We start from the raw sequence: 13,364 nt of genomic DNA on the forward strand, positions 1-13,364 counted from the left end.
CCCTTGCTTGGTGAGTAGTGAAATGCACTGAGTGTTGGGCCTATGGTCAAGAAGACTCCTCAAATCCAGCCTCAGATACTTACTAGCTGTGTGACCTTGAGCAAAGTCATTTCACCTTGTTTGCTTTAGTTCCTCATCTGGAAAATTAGTTGGAGAAGAAAATACCAAACCACTCCAGTATTCTTGCCAAGAAAATACCAAATGGTGTCATGAAAAGTTGGTTACACCTAAAAGATGGCTCAACAACAGATACCTTGCTCACATTATTACTTAGATCTGAATGTACTTCTGTAATCCTTAACTATTAAATGGAAAGCAAGATGTGATAAATGTCATTATGGGGATATGACAAAAAGGTGCTTTAGAAATTCAGATAAAGAAGAACATTTCTAATGGGGAAGATCAGAGAATGTTTTTGAGGTGGCATTTAAGTTGGGCTTTGAAGGTTGGATAGAATTTAACAAGCCGAGATGTTAGGGAGGTCATTCCAGGTGGAGGGAACAGCATGGACAAAGGCAGAGTTAGATATCTTTATTTGTCCTCTAAACATTCTCTCTCAGCTAATGTTCTCGTAATTTTTAAAAAGTAATGAATAGATGACTATGCTATATTCATAATAAACTATGAAGGCCAAGCAAATTAGGATGGTTTAGTGTTATAATAAAACACAAATTACACATATTAATCTAACATTAATTTAATTGTTAATGTGATTCATCATATTTAGGCATAAATGCCAAACAGTTAATGTAATAATTAGTATTACTTTTATTCAGATAAGGCAAAATAATACAGTCCCTTATCTATAAAATGACATCAATGGTGATAAAATTACATCAGTTCAAATCCTCCCTCAGTCCTCCTCATCTGCAAAATGAGGGTATTGGACTTAATGTCCTCTAAATTGCCTTCTAGCTCTATGTCTATGATCTATAGTGGTTTTCTCTATCTGACTAGATATCTAGATAATCTTGTCTCCTTCTAGTGCATGTTCCAAGTTCCCAAATATGGGTCTCCCTCCTTACTTCCATGAGAGGGATGTCCTCACTCACACTAATATGCTAAGGTTCTTTTAATGGAATATAGGTTAGGAAGTACCATTTCTCTCATCAGATCTAGGTAAGGTTCTTGTCTTGTCACTACCACACAGAACAGCCAGTAGGGGGAGTCTTGTCTCCTTCTATAGTATGTTCTTGGTTCCCAGTTATAGGTCTCTCTTCCTAGCTCCCAATTTTTTGCATAATATATTAAGCTGAAACTGGTGGTTAAATATATTTACTACCAATGAGAAGACTCCATGTAAGAGAGGACAAATTCAATAAGCTGCTAAACAGATTCCTCTGAGAAACAATTTATCTAAGTTCAGAGTTTCTTCATTAGGTGGATCACAAAGTCATGAATTTTTAGTCACAATTCTCCAAGACTATCTACTAAGTTATCAGTTGAAATAGTAAATGCAAGCACTTTGCAAAAACACTATATAAATGCCAGTCATTATTGTTATTAGAAGAGTAATGATCTGCACTAACGCAGTGTGCAAGCAAATGTACAAATTCTTGAACTATTGACAAATCTATATTGAATTTTCCTGATAAAATGTAACTAATGCATCTCTGGTATATGGGAGTCTCAAAACACAGAGAAAAGAGGAGAAGGGATTCAACTTGTATTCTTCATGGGTAAGCTGTAACTCCTAGAGCTGGAGCAGGAAGAAACTAATAATGGTGGGATATCCTATCCTATCAGAAGCTCTCTGAAATAGGCCTTATGCAATTAGGCCAACACCAACTTTATCCCCTCTAAGTGAATGAAGGAAGAGAGAGGAAAGATATAGGAAAGTCTCATTTGAACTCTCTCCCCCCTACCCCTAGGCCCAGACTGTCTGTTTTTCCTTCAGGAGGTGGGGTGGGGAAGTTGGAGAGAGAGAAATGATCACAAGATTTAGGCCTGAAAAAGATTTTAGATATCATCTCATCTGGATACCATATTTTATAGATGATATAACTGAAGCACTGTAACTTCCTAAAGTTACACAGATAAAAAGCAGAAGACTCAGGATTAAAACCTGGGCCTTCTGACTCTTGATCTCACTTTCATTTTGTCTCCTTAATATTTCCTACTTAATTTATGCATAAACAAAGGACAAAGCTGTTCATTCTATCATTCATGGTCAAAAACTTATGCAAATGTCTACAAGAAGTAGCATATGGTAGGAAGAACTCTGGATTTGGAGTCAAAAGACCTAAGCCTGAATCTCGTATCACTTGAGTGACCCTGAGCAAGTAACTTGATTTCTCTGGAACTTTCTTCATTTGTAAAATGAGGAGATTAGATCTTTAAAGTCAACTCCAAAATTCCATGAACCTGTGAACTGTGACTAAAATTTACTCACCCAAGTGTAATCAGTAACCAGTTAAATGCGGATTTCCACTTAAGATGGTGACGTAGAAATACAAAGAGGAGCCCAGCTCTCCTACCTATATGTTTGAGCAAAGATCTTAAAAAGAGCATCAGGTCAAATAATGACCAAGAAATTCAAAGAAAGCCAATAGTAAACTCAATCATCCAGACCTGAACTACATAAAAAGATAGCCAGAAACCACAGGTACTAGAAGAAAGTTCCTGTCAGGGAAGTCAGATCAGGTAAATAGGTCTGAAGTGCCTGAATCTACCCAGGGAAGCTGGAAATCTATAATGTCCTGACTTGTTTATCCTTCATTCTTAGCTAAAGAAGACCGTGACATCAGGGTTATATCATGACTTACACTGAATTCAATTTAAGTGGGGAAGGGCTGTGCAAGGTCATCATCAGCCTCACTCTCTCCCTCTAGAGCCATCTGGATCCAGTGTCAAGATATGTATCAGGACACCTGGAGATGGCTCTGGATGTTTAGGGCAATTAGGGTTAAATGACTTGCCCAGTGTCACACAGTTACTAAGTGTCTGAGGTGAGATTTGAACTCATATCCTCCCAACTTCAGGGCCAGTACCCTATCCACTGCACCACCTAGCTAGGGTTATATCATGACTTGCACTGAATTCAATTTAAGCGAGGGAGGGCTATGCAAGGTCACCGTCCTCACTCTCTCCCTCTAGAGCCATCTGGGTCCAGTGTCAAGATATGTATCAGCCTGAATATATAAGTAAACAGAAGGAAACACTAAACACAATAAAAATACTATGGGTCAAAAGATGCCCAAATGGTAAACATTGTACAAGTAGAGGAAGATTGACTGAAGGCAAAAAAGGTTCAGCCATAAAGACCACAAGGCTAACTAGAAATAAAGTAAGAGATTAGAAAAATGAAATTATAAGTGAAATAAAAATATTTGGAGGAAAGAATTAAAAGGAAAGTAAATAGGGGCAGCTAGGTGGCACAGTGAATAAAGCATCGGTCCTGGATTCAGGACTCCCCGAGTTCAAATCCGGCCTCAGACACTTGACACTTAACTAGCTGTGTGACCCTGGGCAAGTCACTTAACCCTCATTGCCCTGCCCCCCCCAAAAAACACCAACACACACACACACACACACACACACACAAAGGAAAGTAAATAGCTTAGAACAGAAGATGGAAAAATCTTGCAGAAGTAGTAGACTCACCTAAAATTTAGAATGGAACAAACAAAATTTACTCTAGGAGGCAACAAGAAATTTTATAACAAAAACAATTTTTAAAAGAAGAGAAATGTGAGCTGTCTACTATCAAAAAACAACTGGCCTAGGGGCAGCTAGGTGGCGCAGTGGATAGAGCACCGGCCCTGGATTCAGGACTCCCTGAGTTCAAATCCGGCCTCAGACACTTAACACTTACTAGCTGTGTGACCCTGGGCAAGTCACTTAACCCCAATTGCCTCACTAAAAACAAAAACAAAAACAAAAAAACCCCAACTGGCCTTAAAAATAAGTCCAGGATAGATAATTTAAGAATCTTTAATTCCTTGAAATTCATGACCAAACAACAAACTTTGAAACCATATTTTGAAAAGGGGACCTAGAAGCACCAGATCTCAAACTAGATTACAAAGCTGTCATCAAAATAATTTGGTATTGGGCAGGAAATAGGCTGATCAATGGAAGAGATTAAGTTCACAAAATAGAAGCAAATGAGTACAGTAATTTAGTGCTTGATAAACCCAAAGATTTTAGTTATTGGGTCACAGCTCACTATTTTGCAAAAAATACCAGGAAAACTCAAAAGTAGCCTGGCAGAAACTGGGCGAAGACTAACATCTTATGCCCTATCCCAAAATATGGGATAAATCCAATATGGGTACATGATTTAGACATATAGGGTCATATCACAAGAAAATTCATGAAGCATGGAAAAATTACATGTTAGATCCATGTTTGGGGGAAGAATTCATGACCAAACAAGAGAGGTTCATAGGAGAGAAAATGGATATTTTTGATCATGCAAAATTAAAAATAGTATTCACAAACAACACCAATACAGCTAAAATTAGAAGAAAAGCAGGAAACTGGGGGGGGGAGGGGAATCTTTGCAGCAAGTTTCTCTTGATAAAGGACTTATTTCTAAAAATATGTAAGAAACTGAGCCAAATTTATAAGAATGTGAGTCATTTTCCAATTGATAAATGGTCAAGATATATTAACAGACACTTTTCAGAGAGAGAAATCAAAACTATCAATAGCCATCTAAAAATTTTCTAAATCAATAATTAGATAAATGAAAATTAAGACAATGAAGTACCCCCTCACACCCATCAAGTTGGCTAACATAACTAAAAAGAAAAATAACAAATGCTGGAGGGGATGTGGGAAAATAGGTATACTAAATGTACTGTTGCTGGGATTGTGAACTAGTCCAATTATTCTGGAAAACAATTTAGAACTATGCCCCAAAATCTATTAAACTACTGGTTCTAAATCCCAAAGAGATCAAAGGAAAAGGAAAAGGACCCATATGTACAAACATATTTGTGGAATTCTTTTTGTGGAGGCAAAGAATTGGAAACTGAGGGATGCCTATCAACTGGGGAATGGCTGAACAAGTATTAGTATATGAGTATGTTGGAATATGATTGTGCTGTAAGAAACTATAAAAGGAAGGGTTTCAGAAACACCTGGGAAGATTTAATACAAACTGATGCAAAGAAAGGTGAATAGAACCAGAACATTTTATACAGTTACGGCAATATTGTTAAGATAATCAACTTTGAATGTCGTAGTAATTTTGATCAACACACTGACCCATCACAACTCCAAAGGACATATGATGAAAAATTCTATTTGGACTCAGAGTACAGATTGAAGCATATTTTTTTCTTTTTTTTCTTCCCCCCACCCTATCCCATAACATGGATAATGTGGAAATTTGTTTTGTATGACTTCATATTTATAGTGGAGGTTGCATTTTTTTTTTCCTTCTCAGTGAGTGGGTTGGCAGGGAAGGGGAAGGGAGAGAATCTGGAAGTGAAAAAAAAATTGAATTTAAAAAAGGAATACTACTCAAACAAGTTGAATCTAAAAGTAGGCTTCCACCAGTTGTGGACGACCATGGATCAGTGCCCTGAAGAGCCACAGGCCACAATGTGGCTGTGCAGGGCTGTGCAGTCTGATAACGGGAGCCGCAGCTCCTGCTGCAACGAGGACATCGGAAAACTGCACTCTTGGTTGCCCCTCGGTTCCTGCGTCTCATTCATTTTTCTTCCTCCAGAGCTTGGAGGCCCATCTCAGCTATGCGCAAGCTGCTCCTGAGTACTAAACTCTATTGGGCAAGGTCCTTGGCCATCTCCTCCCATCTGCCGATGTCCATTCCCAGAGCCCTCTAGTCTTGCTTGCATACATCTCTGTAGCGAAGCTGGGGGCGTCCAGTAGGTCTTTGGCCTGAGGCTAACTTGCCATAGAGTAGGTCTTTAGGAATGCGCCTGTCTTGCATGCGGTGAAAAGGAAGGAAAGCAAGAAAGGAAAAGAAAGAAGAGGTACCATATTTCAATAAATTATTGTTTAAAAAATACCCAAATTTATTGGAACCAGAGAACAAATTGAAAATAGAAAGAATCTGAATATAGTTCTACATGGGGAAATGGATCTTTAATAGAAGACTTTTAAGCATTCCTGATGAAACGATCAAAGTTCATTAGAAGCTTAGACATGTGAATATAGGAATCAAGAGAAATCTTTAAAGGTAAATTCATTTGAGCAATTGGAAGAGAGGAAGACAAAGATGAAGTGCTTACATTCTAATAAGGGGCAAGAGACAGAGACAATTTTTCCTCCAGGCAGGGAAGTAGCATAGTAAATAGAATACTAGACTTGGAGTCAGGAAGACCTGAGTTCAAATCCAATTTTAGACACTAGATGTGTAATCCTGAGCAAGTCACTTATCCTCTGTCTGCCTCAGTTTCCTGATTTATAAAGTGGGAGAGAATGGCACCTACCTCCTTGGGTTATGGTGAAAATAAAATGAGATAGCATATGTAAAGTCTTAAAGTGCTATATAAATTCTAGCTACTGTTATAATTATTATTAATCCTGATGACCTCAAAGTTCACTAGGGGAGTCAAATAAGACAAACACAGGCCCTGGGTGTGGTTTGCTCTGTTTTGTTGGTTTTAAGAGAGGAAAGAGAGAAAGAAAAAGAAATCTACTAGGGAAGAAATGAGAAAGAAGGAGGAAAAACACCATTTCTCATATATTAGATACATTCAAAGAGAAATATTCAAATATGAATAAAAGTGTGCAGAGAATGAGTATTTCAGAACCTCACATTTATTTGAACCAGATAATGGAAGGGTTGAACACACACACACACACACACACACACACACACACAGAGTTTGGGGTAGAAATATACTTACCCAAGTAGTAAACTCACTGAAAAATAGAATGAAGCAAATAGAACTCAATGATTCTATGAGACAAAAAAAACATAACAAGAACAAAGTCAAAAGACTGAAAAATAGAAGAAAAAAATAAAGTATATATTATAAAAAAATAACTGAATTGGAAAAGAGGAGATAACTTAAGAATCACCAGAAAATTACCTTGAAAACCATGACTAAAAAAACCCTGGATACCATATTTTAAGAAATCATAAAAAGGGGCAGCTAGATGGTGCAGTGGATAGAGCGACGGCCCTGGAGTCAGGAGTACCTGAGTTCAAATCCGGCCTCAGACACTTAACACTTACTAGCTGTGTGACCCTGGGCAAGTCACTTAGCCCCAATTGCCTCACTAAAAAAAACAAAACAAAACAAAAAAGAAATCATGAAAGAAAAACTGTGTAGATCTATTAAAGCCAGAAAGCAAAATGAAAAAGAATAGACTGATCACCTCTTGAAAGAACCTCTAACTGAAAATACGCAGTAATACAAAGACAAAAACAAAGCAATTATTACCCTCAAGGAGTTTACATTTTGTCAAAGGAAATAATATGTATATATACAAAGTAAATGCAAATCAAAGCAAGAAAAGATTTATATTTATTTATACTTACATATTTATATTTATACCTGCTTTTGAATCCTACCTTAGACACTAAGGAATATGACTAAGAAGTCGTTTAACCTCCCTAGAGCTTAGCTTCCTCATGTATGAAATGAGAAGTGTTGGAGTCGATGGCCTATAAGGTCCCTTACAGATTTAAATCTATAATTTTTCATTTTCTTCTATGAATCATCAAGCAGAACCAAGAAAACAAGATACAGAATGGTTACAACTTAAATGAACAGATCATTAAAGGGAAGTTTGGATTCTGTCTGAATAATGAAAAAACAATAAAGTCCCCAGAGAAGAGAGAATGAAACATAACTCCTTTCTCAGAGCAGGTCTGGAGGATTAGCAGGGCAGAATATTGTATACATTGTGAAGTATTATTCTGTCATATGTTTTTTGCTTAATTATTTTTCTTTCAGATTACCTTTGTCTAATATACACATATGTATGTATGTATTATGTGTATATATATGTATGTGTGTGTGTATATGTATGTGTTTTATATAACTTGCCTCCCTTATTGGGATATGTGTTCCCTATGGGCAGGAAATGTTTTTTTTTTCCTTCTCTCTTTACATCCCCAGTGCCTAGCATAGTGCCTGTCACATACTAGGCATTTATTGACTCGTTGACTGATAAAAAATTAAAATAAAGCAAAACCAAATAAAAACATCCAAGAATGTCATAATCACAATCCAGAGCTTCAAAATCAGAGGGAAAAAAATACAATAATCAGAAAAAATTCAAGAACCAAGGAACCAGTGTCAAGATCAAACAAGACTTTGCAGCAACTATATATATTTTTTTTAATTTCTTTTTCTTTTTTTTTTGTGAGGCAATGGGAGTTAAGTGACTTGCCCAGGGTCACACAGCTAGTAAGTGTCAAGTGTCTGAGACAGGATTTGAACTCAGGTACTCCTGAATCCAGGGCCGGTGCTCTATCCACTGCGCCACCTAGCTGCCCCAGCAACTATATTAAAGAACATAAATTCCTGGAATATGATGTTCCTAAATGTAAAAAATAAAGGCTTGCAAACAAGAATAATATCCCCTAAATGGATTTTTAGTAGAATAGAGGACTTTTAATCATTCCTTATAAAAAGACCAGGGGGCAGCTAGGTGGTGCAGTGGATAAAGTGCCAGTCCTGGATTCAGGAGGACCTGAGTTCAAATCTGGCCTCAGACACTTGACACTTACTAGCTGTGTGACCCTGGGCAAGTCACTTAACCCTCATTGCCCTGCAAAAAACAAAACAAAAAACTAAACTAAATTAAATAAAAAGACCAGAGTTCAGTAGAAACCTGGAAATGCAAGTACAGTAGTCAAGGACAACCTAAAAAAGGTAAATATATCTGAAAGGACAAAACAATGAAGTGCTTCTCCTAATAGAGGATAAGAAACTAATGTTCCTACCAAATTCTGATGTGTCTAAGGGTTCCAGCCTAAGATAAATAAAGGAAACACAGGACCTGGGTGTGACTTTGTTCTGTTTCATTGGTGTTAAAAGAGGAAAGAAAAGGAAAAGGAAACAAAATTCACTAGGAAAGAAATGAGGAAGAAGGAAAACTTACTATTTCACATAAAAGAAGTGGTGAGAAAATGATATTCAAACACAAAGGGGTAGAGGGAGTGAGTATCTTATGACTTATATGAACCAGACACACAGACACACACACAAACACATACAACATAAACATTTTTAAAAATTTTCCTGCAGACAAATAAGGATATGGCCAAACAGGAAAAGGTTTGGGGCGGGGGGCGGAATAGAATATATTTGAAAAGGCATAATTACAAGCAAAACAATCTTCAACTTCAGAGACATTGTAAAAGGCCATTAAAGTCCAAGATCCAGAGAACAGATTTGGGGCTTGGTGAAGAAAGGAGGATGAGAAGAGTAGGAACAGATGGGGGCAGGGGAAAGGGGGAAAGAGAAATAATAAACATTTATATAATACCTACTATGTACTAAAGGCAAAGAATATTGGTTCGTATTCACAGGTCACATGTCAGATTCCTTTTTTTTCCCCCTCTACCTTTTCTTCTGTGTAAACAGGGAAAGTAGAGAGAGGGGTGGGGTGGGTAAGTATGAAGTTATAATTTTTGTTTGTTATGATTAAGGCCTGACCAACAGTGCTCTGTCTCAAGAGCATGTACAGTATGCTCTGCCTGCTGCCAGCCTAGGTGGATGAATTTGGGAAGCCTGTTCCTGGAAAAGTAAAATGACATATAGTGGATTAGCTCTGGTTCCTAATTTGAAGAATGCACATTCCGTTATTGGTTCCTATCATCTAACAACGAGATGAATAGAGGTCTTTTGATTGGCTGCTGAGCTAGAACTAACATGTATTCAAAACTGGTCAAAATGAGTCTTTTGGGGTTTTGCTGCCATGCTGCAAAGAGAGCCTCTAAGTAGGGTGAAGCCTTAGTTCTTCCCACTTGGGCTGACATGTGGCCTATGAATATGAACCTCTGTTCTTTGTCTCTTTGTGTTTGTTCTTTCCTGTCTTTACGTGAAGGAGTATTGGAAACTGTTAATACCTTTTGAGTTTTAAATGGTTGGAATAGTAAGATACCAGAGGCCCAGAAAATGGTGAGAATGATGAAAAATGCCCTATCTAATTTAGCATAGATGTAAGACAGCAAAGGACAAATAGTGATTCTTTCATCCAACAATTATACTATATTTGAAGTTAATTTAGTGAGATAAATACTTGCAGCAAATGCTTTAAGTGTCAGCTCACTTTTCCCAGAGACTGAGGTAATAATAGATAGTAGAGTATAATACCCTCCTCTCCAACCAGGGGAAGGGATGTAACTTTGTAATTCCTGTTCTTGCTACATCTTCTCAGTAAATATCCCCTTTAAAAAGCTAATCGATCGGGGCGGCTAGGTGGCGCAGTGGATAAAGCACCGGCCCTGAAGTCAGGAGTACCTGAGTTCAAATGCGGCCTCAGACACTTAACACTTACTAGCTATGTGACCTTGGGCAAGTCACTTAACCCCAATTGCCTCACTAAAAAAAAACTCCAAAAAACAAAACAAAAAAAAGTTAATTGATAGTAATTGGTTAAATGAAATTGTGGTACTAATCACTGGTAGTTAACATCAGAGAGAATATCAGAACAGGGACTTGAGCATTAGAGTAAGTCACTTCAGTCCCTCAGGAGTACCCTAAAACCCTGATGGAGAGACACAGCCAGTCTAGCTCTGGGAACTCAACCTGTGGATTGAGTTCTCCCAACCACAATGCATGAGTTAAGAGAGTAAATCCAATCTATTTCTATACATGGAAATTAGGGAGATTAATCATTTCTCATATGAAGGGAGGTCTGTGATTTAAAACCATGGTCTGTCAAAGTAAATTAGTCTACTTAAGAAAGCTTGTCAGTAGCACTTGTCTGAAAGGCTCATGATTTTTTGGCTTGTACTTTCTATTTGATTTTATAGTGTGCCATTTATTGTCACTACCTCATTCCCTATTACTTTATTCCTAGTACATTCAAGGATTACCAACAGAAACTGGAACAAGGTGGGGTAGTGGCCAGAAAATACAATAAACAGCAGTAGAAAACCATGTGAAATTGAGGGATTTTTACTGAGGCTTTGACTTCTTTCCAATAGTAGAAAAGTCCATGAATTCCCAGATCAGGACTGGCCTCAGGCAAAGTTATGAAATAATTTTGTTGTTGTTATTGTTTGTTTCCCAGACCCCTCTGGCCCTTCCTTTTGCATCCTATTCTTTCTTGTTAGTGGGTTTCATTATTACCTATAAGGTGCCTGGTATCTCATATTGTCTTCTAGCTTGTTTGGTAATATAACATCCAGTTTTACACTTCTCCCTTTCCCCTTTAAAATTAACCTGTCCAATGTCTCATTCTTTCATGGCTCTACTTTCTTTTAGTTAATTTCATAATTTAGTATGCGCTGAATTATTACTTATGGCTGATATTGGCTTAATAAGCTCCCCCTACTAAATAATGTTTGCATTTTGACCTACTTTAAATGTCTTAGGCCAAAGGAATTGAAATTTCAGGCACTATAGCAGGATAATAGGGAAGATACTTTGGCAAAGTGAGAACATTCAACAGATCTCAAATAATAGCATATAAAGATAAGGTGGCTTATTCTGCCTATGTATATGGGCAAGAATATAGGAAAATCAGCCCAACTCCCATCCTTAATATATGTCATTCTAGAATTGTAAAAGTATCAAATTGTGGAGAAATATAGATACCAGGACCCAGAGAGCCAAGTCAGAATCCGTGGATGTTCTGAGGTGGGCCAGACTCAGGCTAGTACCCTGATACTTTAGGTTACACGTTGGAACAAAATGAGATACTTGCAGGTCATTCAATGGTTAACCAAAGGAAATTTATTTTGGCATAGCAAGAAAAGAATATTCAATAAGGATAGGCACTGAGGATATTTTGAGTTGATTCAGCTGAATGAAGTTCCCTTGCCCAAGTTGCCCATCATGACCCACTGGCCATACATCTGGAGCTGGTGCTGGTGCCTTTAGCTCCTTGTATCTGTTTTCTAATCAAATGACCAGGAAGTGATGCCCACAGCCTGAACCCATAGTCCTCTGAGCCATCCAAGTCTTGAAGATGGTTTCAGTACCTTTTAGGGGGAAACTAGTCCACCTTTCATGAGAGGAGGGGTTAGAATATTGCTTCTATCATAGTAATGAAGTAATGTTATAGCAGGCACAGTGATGCCAGAATTCAAGGCAAATGATGTTTATAACCAAGCAAGATCCAAAAATATTGGTGCCCAAAGGGCAGAGGGGAAGGAAAATAAAATGTCTTGGAGCTAGAAGATCATCAGAAATTTGTGGAGGCAAGCAGGAGGAAAATCCATTGCCATAGGTCAGCAGAAAGAGGAAGCTGTAGGTCAGGGTCTGAATGCTCAGCAAACAAAATAGGGTTAAGGGCTGAGAATTTCAAACAGACAAGACATCAACAACCAAGGGATCATGATATGATCTTGATCCTGAGATGCAGGTATCTGGTTAAGGCAGGAATCAATCCCCAAATATGAGAAGCCCAAATTCCCCAAGGGAGAAGAAGTAAATGAACGAATCTGGCTAGAAAGGGAGTGAGAAGGCAGCTACTGAAAATGAATTCTTCTATTACCACTCAAAGGCTATGACTTTGTTTTCCTTTAGCAATTAATTAATTTCCGACTCAGTCATTGAAAATTGTCATGTTGTTGATGTTCTTAGTCAAGTTGACTTCCTCAGTACTCTATATAGTATGTTCTTGTAAATTAACATCTCCAACATTGGGTTTGGTCTAGTGACTAACTGGAGAAATTCCAGTAATAACTCTTCAAAATCCTGATCTGTGAAAATGATAAATGTTAACAGCATAACTACAGGTGGAAACATGCAAGACTCCACACTCCAAGGCTTCACTTTCCAGCTCTAAATAGCCAGTATTAGTACTTTTGACAGATAGATTATGTGTTGGATGGCACTATCTCATGATGTTGACCATCTGGGTACTTTTAAGTCAGCATAGCACAAAGTTGAGTCAGTGTGTACCAGATGTTGGGTTGAACTGCAATAGCTATTCATCAAGGCTACCTGGTTGGTTTCATATTGACTCAAAATCTGCTCTCTTTCAAGCTGATTGCCTGTCACAAACAGGATTTACTGAATCCTGAAACTAAATGGTCAGTAACTGAAGTGGACTTTAATCTTGATATCAAGGAGAGCTTATTCATCCTCTTAGTTAACTTGACCTTTTAGAATCTTTGAGTGAAAAAGATGAATCTTTTACCCCTCTAAAATTTGAAGTGACATTTTAAAGGAATTTCCTTGTCTTTGCTTAATGTGAAATGGTGTTTTTAGATGTTCCTAGTTCATTCCTCACTGCACAATATTTTCAGCTTGTTA

Source organism: Dromiciops gliroides, chromosome 2 (assembly GCF_019393635.1).
Source record: "Dromiciops gliroides isolate mDroGli1 chromosome 2, mDroGli1.pri, whole genome shotgun sequence".
In the NCBI taxonomy this organism is placed as follows: domain Eukaryota; kingdom Metazoa; phylum Chordata; class Mammalia; order Microbiotheria; family Microbiotheriidae; genus Dromiciops; species Dromiciops gliroides.